The 12,180-nt window shown below is 36.0% G+C and overlaps 1 long non-coding RNA gene across 3 annotated transcripts in view; it reads right to left on the bottom strand.

Annotated features, from left to right (window-relative positions):
* LOC104846949 (uncharacterized) overlaps nucleotides 1-12,180 on the bottom strand; it is a 57,304-nt gene that overhangs the window by 11,540 nt on the left and 33,584 nt on the right. For all 3 annotated transcript variants that reach the window (XR_010323738.1, XR_010323739.1, XR_002783807.2), the window contains 3 exons: nucleotides 10,327-10,535; nucleotides 9,290-9,451; nucleotides 7,953-8,034 (listed from right to left, as the gene is read on the bottom strand). This is a non-coding gene — a long non-coding RNA (uncharacterized LOC104846949). The remainder of the gene's footprint in view (nucleotides 1-7,952; nucleotides 8,035-9,289; nucleotides 9,452-10,326; nucleotides 10,536-12,180) is intronic.

Genomic DNA, 12,180 nt, shown 5'->3' with positions numbered 1-12,180 from the left:
CTTCCTGGTCTACTGCAATGCATCATTTGATTTCTTCACTGCTGCTTCCATGGGTGTTGATTGTAGATCCAAGTAAAATGAAATCCTTGACAACTCCAAGATTTTTTTTCCTTTAATATGATGTTTATTGCTCCAGTTGGCAGGATTTGTTTTCCTTATGTTGAAGTGTAATCCATACTATGGTCTTTGATCTTCATCAGTAATATTCTTCCTGGTCTAATTACACACATTGGTCACGTGTACATCAGTCACCTAGGCAGACAGAGCTAAGTACTCTGAGGAGCTGGGAATTCTAAACAGTCTACACCACTCCAAAAGCAAGCTCTGAAAACACGTTTTATTGGGGGGGCTCAGGTTTCTCTCTCCTCTTTCTCTTCTTTCCCATACCCACTTAGCTCCACATATCATAAGCTCTCCCCTCCCTCCTGTCTATCTGTGCTGTGCATTAAGCATCGCACCCACAAGCAGCACAGGCACAGTCTTCCAGAACCTGCCCTGTACTGACCCCTGGGCCTGCCCTGTCAGGCCCACTATGTCCAAAGACAACCATCTCATCCACTCCCCTTCCACTGGACATGCTCTGTTGCACCACAGCTGAGCAACTGGACTTGCCCACTGCACAAGGTGATGAAAAGTATCGTGGCCACAGACGAGCAAACAACAAAGAATGTCCAGCTTACCTGCTCAGACATAACCAAATAAAACAAAAAAGAACAAAACCAACAAATCTACAATCAATAAATGCAGAAAATAACTACTGAATGTCACGAAAATGGTAGAAAATATCAAAACACATTAAAAAACAAGACAGGATAGTTCCAGTAGGCATCCAGAATAAGATGCCAGATCACCCTCCGGTAGAAGAAAACGCACTGGAAGCACCTGATAGGGAATTAAAATCTCTAATATTCAGAGCTATCCAAGAGCTGAAGAAAATAGCAGATGAAAATGAGGAAAAAAATAGATGAAATGATGGAAAAGACAAGACAAAGTAATAGAAAAGACAGATAAATTGAAGGAAAATAATACAGGAAATAAATGTCAAAATATATTCACACTTAGGAATCATACAAAAACAGCAATTAGAAATCAAAAAGATAAACATTAAGATGTCAGAAATGGACAGTGTCATAGAAGGTTTGAAGTGCAGGTCTGAAACAATGGAAGACACAAACCCAAAACCAAATCCAGTGCTGTCGAGTCAATTCTCACTCATAGCGATCCTATAGCACAGAGTAGAACTGCCCCAGAGTTTCCAAGGAGCGCCTGGCGGATTAGAACTGCCAACCCTTTGGTTAGCAGCCATAGCACCTAACCACTATTCCACCAGGGTTTCCAATGGAAGACAGGATCAGCAAAATTGAAGACATATACGTGGATACCACTTTGTTTAAAGGAAAATCAGAGAAAAGAATGAAGAAAAATGAAGAAACCCTGAGAACGACGCAGGAAACAAACGCAAAAACTGGTTACTGATCAAACTTACAGAACACTGGGACAAAGTGGAAAACACAGAGAGGAACGTTGAAGAACTGCTGACAGAACACTTCCCTAATATTATGAAAGATGAAAAGCTGACCATCCAAGAAGTTCAACGAACCCCATATAGGATAGATTCAAAAAAGGAAATCACCAAGGCATCTCATAATCACACTAACTAAATACAAAGAAGGAATCCTGAGAGCAGCTTGAGAGAAAATTAAAAGTCACATAGAGAGGAGAGATAATAAGACTAAACTGATTACTTGGCAGAAATCATGCAGGCAAAAGGCAACGGGATGACATATATAAAACCTTCAAAGAAAAAAAATGCCAACCAAGAATAATATATCCTGCAAAACTCTTACTCAAGTATGATAGTTAAATTAGGACACTTCCAGATGAACAGAAATTATGGGAATATGCAAAAACCAAAGAAAACTTACAAGAATTATTAAAGGGAGTCATTTGGTTAGAAAACAACGTCAGATAAAACCCTGAAATTAGCACGTAAGACCACATCAGCCAGATACCAACTTAGGTAATGAACTCTCAATAATAAAACTAAAAGATTAACAAAAGTGAACCAGAGAGGTTAATCTGTAAATGACAACAAAGTCAGAACAATAAAAGAGGGACTAAATGGTGTAGCTATAGAACTTTCAAATGGAGAGGAAGGCAAAGCGATATCAAGTAATAAAAGACTGGTTCAAACTTAAGAAGATAAGCATAAATTTCAAGGTAACCACAAAGGAAGTTCACAAACCTACTCATCAAAATGAAAAAGAAAACCAAAGTCTCAGTAAACACAAAATATATAAAAACAAAAGAAATTTTAAAAAATCCACAAACAAAAGGAAATCAGCACAGAAAAGTTAAGAGAAACAAAGAAAAAAAAAAGAACTACAAAATGATAGCGATAACTCACACCTATCAATAACTACACTGAACATATATGGCCTAAACGTACCGATAAAGAGATATACAGTGACAGAATGGATTTTAAAAAACAGGATCCATCAACATGCTGTCTATGAGAGACACCCCTTAGAAACAAAGACATACACTTATTAAAAATCAAAGGGTAGATTAAATATACCAAACAGCTACCAAAAAGAGGAGTGACAACACTAATCTCAGATTAAAGAGACTCTAAAACAAAATCCATCATAAAAGTCAAAAAAGGGCATTATTTAACAATTAAAAGTGCAATTCATCACGAAGACATTACCATAATAAATATCTATGCAACGAATGACAAGGCTCCAAAATACATACAACAAATGTGAACAGAGAAACTGACAGTTGCACAATAGTAGGAGACTTCAACACACCACTCCTGGTAAAGGACAGAACATCTAGAAAGAAACTTGACAAAGACATGGAAGATCTAAAGCCCACAATTAGCCAACTTTACCTCAAAGACTTATATACAACACTCCACTCAACAGCTGCAAAATATACATTCTTTTTCATCACACATGGAGCTTTCTCCAAGACAGACCACATCTTAGGTACCATTCAGAGGCTGATTTGTACCAAAAGGTGCACACACGAAAAAAGAAAGAAATACTAGCTACACAATTCAAACTAACCAAAAGAGAACATAAAAAGAAGTCCACAGCCACTAGCAGAAAGGAAATAATAAAGATCAGAGCAGAAATAAATGAAATAAGAGAACTGAAAAACAACAAAAAGAATCAACAAAACTAGAAGTTGATTCTTTGAAGGGATCAACGAAACTGACAAATCACTGGCCAAATGGACAAAAGAAAAAAAGTAGAAAACACAAATAACCCATAAAGAAATGAAATGGGGGACATTACAACAGACCCAACTGAAATAAAGAGGATCATAACAGAGTACTAAGAGAAACTATATCCCAACACATTTAAAAACCCAGAGGAAACAGACAAATTGCTAGAAACATGCCACGTACCCAAGCTAACAGAAACTGATGTTGAAAATCAAGAGACGAGATTGAAAAGCTAAAAAAAAAAAAACTCCCAACAAAAAAAAAGTCCTGGCCCAGATGGCTTTACTGGAGAATTCTACCAAACATTCAGAGAAGAGCTTACACCAGTACTGCTCAAACTATTTCAGAACATAGAATTCTGAATTCATTCTACGACACGAGCATAACCTTCATACCAAAACCAATTCGAAGACACCACAAAAAAAGAAAATTACAGACCAGTATATCTCATAAACACAGATGCAATAAGTCTCAACAAAATTTTAGCCAACAGAATTCAGCGCCATATCAAAAATATAATACACAAAGACCAAAAGGGATTCACTCCAGGTATACAAGGATGGGTCAACACTAGAAAAATCAATCAACGTAATACACCATATGAAAGAAATAAAAGAATCACATGATAATCTCAATTGACATAGAAATGGCATTGAACAAAGTAAAACGCCCATTCCTGATAAAAACTCTCAATAAAATAGGTATAGAAGTGAAATTCCTCAACATAATAAAGGGCATCGATACAAAAACCAACAGTCAACATCAGTCTTAATAGAGAAAGGCAGAAAGCATTCCCCTTGAGAACAGGAACAAGACCAGGATGTCCTTCATCACCATGCTGGAAGTCCTAGCTTGACCAACAGTGCAACAGAAAGAAATAAAGGGCATACAAATTGATAAGGAAGCAGTAAAACTCCCTATTTGTGGATGATATGACACTATACACAGAAAATCAAAAAGACTCTACAAGAAAACTACTGGAACTAATAGAAAGATTCAGCAGAGTTCAAGGATATAAGATAAACACACAAAAAATCAGCTGGATTCCTATATACCAATAAAAAGAACAACAAAAAGAGAACCAAGAAAACTACCATTTATAATAGCCCCAATAAAAATAAAATACTTAGGAATAATTCTAACCAGGGATGTAAAAGACCTATACAAAGAAAACTACAAAACATTACTGTAAGAAACCAAAAGAAATCTACATAAATGGAAAAAGCATACCACGCTCATGGGTCCAAAAACCCAAAAACCAAACCCACTGCCATTGAGTTGATTCTGACTCATAGTGACCCTACAGTACAGGGTAGAACTGCCCCATGGGTAGCTGAACATGCTCATGGGTAGGCAGACTTAACACTCTGAAAAAGTCAATTCTACCCAAAGCAATCTACAAATACAATTCAAACCCAATGCAAATACCAACAACATTCTTTAAAGAGATAGAAAAACTAATTATTAACTTTACATGGAAAGGGAAGAGGCCCTGGATAAGTAAAACATTACTGAAGAAGGAAAATAAAGTAGGAGGACTTGCATTGCCTGACGTAAGAACCTACTATACACCTACAGTAGTCAAAACAGCCTGGCACTGGTACAATGGCAGATACATTGACCAAAAGAACAGAATTAAGAACCCAAATGTAAATCCATCCACCTGCAGTCACCTGATCTTCGACAAGGATCCAAAGTCCATCAAATGGAGAAAAGACACTCTTTTTAACAAACGGTGCTAGCAAAACTGGATGTCCATCTGCAAAAAAATGAAACAGGACCCATACCTCACACCATACACAAGAACTAATTCAAAATGGATCAAAGACCTAAATATAAAACCAAAATTATAAAGATCATAGAAGAAAAAACAGGATTCATGTCAGAAGCCCTAATACACAGCATTAACAGGATATGAACCATAACTAACACGCCAACTCCCAAAGGTAAGCTAGATAACTGGGATCTTCTAAAAAATAAACATTTTGCTCATCAAAACACTGCACCAAAAGAGTAAAAAGAGAACCTACAGACTGGGGGAAAAAATTTGGCTACGACAAAGGTCTAATCTCTAAAATCTACAAGAAAATCCAACATCTCTGTAACACAAAGACAAAAATCCAAATAAAAAATGGGCAAAGGAAATAAAAAGACACTTCACCAAGGAAGGCATTCAAGAGGCTGAGACACATGAGTAAATGCTCGCATTCCCTAACCATCAGAGAAATGCAAATCAAAACCACCAAGAAATACCATCTCACCCTGGCATTACTGGCATAAGAGGAAAAAAAAAAAAAAACAGAAAATAACAAATGTTGAAGAGGCTGCAGGGAGATTGAACTCTTATGCCCTCCTAGTGGGAATAAAATGATATAGGGCTTCCTTAGAAAGCCAGAAATACCATATGACCCAGCAATCTTACTCATAGGAATATATCTTAGAGAAGTAAGAGCTGTCACACGAATAGACATATACACACCCGTGTTCACTGCAGCACTGTTCAAAACAGCAAAAAGATGGAAGCAACCTAGATGCCCATCAACAGATGAGTGGATAAATAAACTATGCCACATACACACAATGGTGTACTACACAACGATAAAGAACAATGATGAATCTGCGAAGCAACTCATAACACAGATGAATCTGGAGGGCATTATGCTGAGTGAAATAAGTCAATCACAAAAAGGCAAATCTTGCTTGAAACAACTACTATAAAAACTCATGAAAGGTTTACACAAAAAAAGAAACAATATTTGATTGTTACAAAGGAGGGGAGGGGTGGGGATGGAAAAATACTAGACAATAGATAAGCAGTAATTTGGTGAAGGTAAGACAGTACACCATCCTCGGGAAGCCAGCACAACTTGTCCAAGGTAAGGTCACTGAAGACCCATAGATACCTCCAAACTCCCTGAGGGTGCAAATTACCGTGGTTCCACGTGGGGATCATGGTCTCGAGGAACATCTAGTTCAAATGACGTAACAGTTTATAAAGAAAATGTTTTACATTCTACAAAAAAAAATCCTGTATTGTTTCAGCTACTCAGGGTACTAGAAACAAAGATGGTTATCACAGTTATGGTAATAAAATACACTAAATACCAATTTGCTATTTTCCGTTCCTATAGCCCACCTCTATCGTATTTCACTTATATCCTACAAATTGTTCCAAGGAAGTACACAAATATCCCTCAATCCTTGCAGCAGCTCTACATTACTACTGGATGGACCATGGAATGTAGTGTGATACAATGACTAATGCATCCAATGTCCTGTAATAAAATCACCTTCTGCAATGGTGTCTAATGTAATAAAATCAATCAATCAAGGTGAAGTCATTCCAGTGTATAGTGGGTCCTAAATCTATCACTTCTGAATTACACAAACAGCAAAAGACACACACAGTAGGTACAGACGGCATGTCATGATTATCTACAAGTAAAGGAACTCCAAGGATCAGCAGCTGACACCAGAAACTAGGGAAAGAGTTCCACAGAAGGAACCAGCGAGGCTGAGATCCTGATTTGGACTTGTAGCCCCCTGAACTGTGAAAAAATAAATTTGTACCCTTTAAAGCCAAACACTTGTGGAGTTTCTGTTATCACAGCAGCACTTGGTAACTAAGACAGATGAACTAAAATTTAATTACACTGGAAAGAAAATGGTACACTCAATATGATATACTGAGGTTAGCATCAACAAGTAAATAACATGAACATCATGTTTCTCCTAAATGAAATGAATTATACCAAAGGGAAAACTATTTAAACAAAAAAGGGGGGGATGCCCCAGATTAAAAGCAATAAGGAAACAATAATAATAGGGATATGATATATTTTAAAAATGTGACTTGTAGGCATAAAAACTATTTAGAATTGAAATGTTGTATTTGTAACTTTGAATATATGGCAAAATGTTGATAATTATTAGTTCTATTTCCTAAGTATATCGAGATTCATTATTCTGTTCTCAGTATCTGTGCCTATGAAATTTATAATTAAAAGTAACAAAAAATTATACAACTGAAGACTTACTTGTAATTAAGTCTAAATGGGTATGTTCATTCAAGTACTAAGAAATAATGGCAACACACATACATACAGCTCCTACCTCTGTTTGTGAGGGTAGTGATAACCCAACAGAAATGAGCACACTTAGCGTCCAGAGATCATGGTCTCTAAATGACATTCCTAAGGAACCAGGGCCACTTGTAGGAACAGACGGTTCCACAACCACAGTAGAATAAGAATAAAATAAACCTGGAGTATCTACTGTGGCCAGAAAGTAATGGAATGATTGAGAAAGGATTAAGCCATGTTGAAAGGATACAGAAGCAAATTTAAAGATGCCTTGAATGGTCAAATTTGAGACAATTTGGTGGGAAAAAAAGGTACTAAAATTTTTAACCCATTGAATGCCATAAGTCCGTTATGATATACCCAGTGCCGTCGAGTTGATTCCGATATATATAAATAGTTAAAAACTAAATGGGAGAGAAAGGACAACTCTTCCTTATAGTACTACCCCAATAAATAAAATGTAGGATAGATGAAAATTTTAAAAAATACATCTTGCAAACAGTAGTAGTTGTTGCAGGCAATAAGAAACATCAATACATGCTAAAATTAGTAGATGAAAAATATGAGAAACAGTGTAAAGGAAAATTATTAATTATAACATTAATCAAAAAAGCATCACTAGCAGTAAGACATACCAACATCGTCTGCCTCCTGATGACGGACTGAGAAGGGCACATCATTCCTGTTGCATTCCTGCTAAAAATGCACAGCTTCAATCTAATAATGACAAAAAAAAAAAGACAAACCCACATTGTGGGATATGAAAAACAGCAATCTCGTGTGTCAGAGTAGAACTGTGTCCCACAAGATCTTCGGTGGCTGATTTTTTGGATGCAGATCATCAGGCCAGGAGAACAGCACAACTAACTATATGCAACGTGGAACCTACATTAGATCTTGGACCAAAAAAATGACTTCAATGCTGGAAGTCTGAATAAGGTGTGTGAATCAAGTAGTAGTGCATCAACTTGATTTTCTGGTTTTGGTAACTGTATCATGCATATGAAAGAAGATATAAAAGGAAGCTAGAGAACATAAAGTATGTAAAAACTGTATTGTAACCATTATTATTTCAAGGTAAAAAGCAAATGATACTAATCCTCAACTGTTTTCGGAAAAGCCAATAAATCAAATAAAAACCCTGATAAAAATGGAAGAAAAATAATGCTACAGCTTATCAACTTAGGAAAGTGGACTTCAGAAAGTCCACATAAAATTGTAACAATTACAATGACAATTTTAGTTCAGTCATTCACAGAATGTATGAAATGTTTCATTTCTAGGAATATTGTTTAGCCTTATCAATGATTATAAGATCACCTATATAATATGCTGAAGGTATTTTTATTAAATCTGTCATCAACGTTAATGAAAAATCTTAATAAAAGGAAGTTTTCTAAAACAAACCTCAAACCAAGGCTATTAGCGTTAACATTCAAATAGTCAAGAACACTTTCTACTTCTACTAAAAGTATTACTAATTTTCTTTATCATAACAAAATTGATAAACTGTAAGAATAAAAACACAATTTTAGCGAGATGAGAGGGCAGGGGGGACAAAAGCTGGATGAACTGACATGAAAATAGAGAGTGGAGGGAAGGAGTATGCTATCTCATTAGAGGGAGAGCAACTAGGAGTATATAGCAAGGTGTATATAAATTTTGTTTTTTTTATATAAATTTTTGTATCAGAGACTGATGATTTGTAAACTTTCACTTAGAGCACAACAAATACAAAAAAAAACACAATTTTAGAAATCCAATGAAATACTGTTAGTAAAGATGTACAAAAATGTCTTTCATATATCAATAAGAAAATAAACTAGGGGATAACAATCCTAATCATTAAATTAACAAAAACTAATCAAACTAGGAAATGACTAGAAAGCAATTTTGGGAAAAAAAAATTAACAGTAAAGTTGTGCTATCAATATTCAAATCTAATCATTCAATTAAAAATAGGAAGACATACCTGGTAGATGGTTAAGAAGGCTCAGTTTTAAAGAGATCTAGTCTCTCCCAGATAATCTATTAAATTTGGTGCAAATGAAATTAAAACTTCATTTCTTTCCAACTTACAAAATAATTGTAAGCATCAACTAGGAGAAAAACTTGAGTATATGCACAGGATATTCTGAAAAAGAAGAGAAATGAGATAGAACTCAAATGAGATATATCAGACAGTATAAATCAACAGTCACTAAGAAGTGTCAAGGCAAGGCAAACAAACAGAAGTATAGCCAACTTCATGTGGACATTTTCTATATGATAATGTTAGAACTCAATCACCTGCTCAAGATCAGATTAGTAATTTGGACATTTTAATGCTTTAAAAAAATAATGACTGGCACAAGAGTAAAACAAAAATAATTCATAAAAATACAATATAGACATGTTTCTGATAGTAATGTAAACCTGGTTTCCAAAGAAATACACAAACTTCAGAAGCTGTAAAACAGAACATGGTTATATTTAATACATAACTTCTGTACAACCAAAACACCACAATGACATAAATAAAGGAAAATGTTATTTGCAATATATGGCAATGAAAGTGTAAGCCTACTTAATTATAAATGAGCTGTGGGAAACCAATAACAAAAGAAACTAATATTGCAACAAAAATGAGGAAAATGAAATAATACAGATGACTAATAAAGGTATGCAATGATGACAAGAGTTGAACATTAACAGAAGAAAAACAATTGTTTGTAATCTAATACACTGTTATCTAGTATCTGCAGAGTTGTAGAAGACACGAACTCTGATCCATAAACGCTGGGTAAGAAGACAGATGAGGATGTCTTCACGGACATCTATCTTACAGATAACCATGCAGGCAGGTAAAGCTATTTAACCAAAACAGGACAAGGGGCTCAAAAATATTGTTTAAGAGAAAAAGCAAATTCAAACACACCCCAAGATAAGCTGCATAAAAGAAAACCCCATTACTATTAGACGACACTGGAGATTAGAATTTGAAGACCATTAAGAAGTAGAATACTCTACTTTGCAAACTTCTACGTCTCTGGGTTCTACAAAAAGATGATTTTTTTTTTCAATCGACATCGGCGTTCCTATTCCCTTTTCTGATCTGTAAGGAGTGTCCATTGCAACACGTGAAAGGGAGGAAACTGCAGGCATGAAGAAGGCTGTAGTTCCACTTTGGTGAAGCTTGTGGTAGAAGCAATGGCATCAGTTTCCTATGCAGTCATTACCTGGGAGAACACAGTGGGAAAATGGCAGAGATGAGAAGCACAACTCCTAGGACCAGTAAAGGCTAATAACATTTTTGTGTAAAATGAAATTTAATACCCATTCTGTTATGAATAAACTGCAGGTGGGTCAAAATTCCTCCTGGAATTTTCTAACTATATGAGGGTACCAAAAAATCCAACCTCACTGCCATCAAGTCAATTCTGACACTGGTAATCTTTCTTCTTATACCTTACTTTTAAAATGGACTGATTTCTCCAATATGATCCTCAGTTTGCCTGGGTCTCTTTTCAACTATATATTTGATTGCTTGTGTATCTAGGTCACTAACTCATTCTATATCCAGTCTACATGCAGTTCAGCACAAACTATATAACAACAACACCTAAATATTACAATGAAAATAACAAAAGTAAATCAGTTCATTTGATGAGAAAAAAACAGTAACTGTACTAACATAGAATCTATAATAGAACTTGGGGAAGGACAGAGCTCCTGTATCATTATTTTACCTGGCTATCACAGGTCAATCTTTTATTTGCTGTAATTTATCCTACGAAAAGAAACATTTTCTGATTAAAACCTTCCCTTTGAGGTTATCCTTTGGTTAACAGGCAAAAAAGGGTAAGGGAGACTGCTGCAGGAATTCGGCAGCCTTCTTGACAGCACATCCCATGCGGTACCTTTCCAGGAGGCCCGTGGAAAATTAAACAAAATCGAGAATCACACTACCTCTTATTTCATAGTAAACACACTGGAATTCACTATTTGGCAGAATGATATCCTTGGTTTCAATCAGAAACTATCCCCTCTCATTCTAACACACTTCCATAGCTATGACTTTGTTTCAGTATCAGCATATTGCATTTGGACTCCTTTGTTTTACATTTCCAAAAGTGACTTTATCTCACAGATTATGTCTTTTATTCTTTGTTTCTTCTCTTTTACCTAGTTTACTCCAAAAGTCACCAAACGTAATTCAATAAAACTTTATGCTATGCCAGGCAATGATTACCGGTGCATGCTAGAAAGTATCTGAAAAATTCAGATTGTGTGAGAAGTGGATTTCTGAAAATCAGTTTAGTAATTTCTCTCCATGGGGTAGATGTAGGTTACGATGTGAGCACTGAGAAGGACTTTCAACATAAACATGCCTAACGAGGCTCCACAAGTGTAGCCCTGAACTACTACATCTTCTTTATCTATCTAGTACGCCATGCTATTCTTAAGTCACCTTAGCATTTTCACATCAAGAATGGAGCCTGCACCCCCAGAATGTGACAGAAGTGATGAGGCAGGACTTCTGAGAGCAGGTCAAGAAAAGCCATTCAGCTTTCACCAGGTTCGCTTTGAACACTCTTCCTCTGAGAACCCTGCTTTGTGTTGATGCTATATTGGAAAGTCTGCGCTTAGGCCAACATTCAAGTCACCCCAAACCAGGTGCCAGACATGTGAGTGAAGTCTCTAGGTGACTTGAGCCATGTCAATGCTCCCAGGGGATTCCTGACCCACGGAATCAATGGACGTAACAAAGCAATTGTTTTATGCCACCAAGTTTCAGAGTAATTTGTTATATAGCATTATATAACCAGATTTCAATGCCTATGAGCTTTCACTGAAGTCATCAAGATTCAGAGCAGGATAACT

Source organism: Loxodonta africana, chromosome 13, assembly GCF_030014295.1.
Source record: "Loxodonta africana isolate mLoxAfr1 chromosome 13, mLoxAfr1.hap2, whole genome shotgun sequence".
NCBI lineage: Eukaryota > Metazoa > Chordata > Mammalia > Proboscidea > Elephantidae > Loxodonta > Loxodonta africana.
The sequence above is the reverse complement of the archived record's forward strand: the minus strand, read 5'-3'. Positions and strand labels throughout refer to the sequence as shown.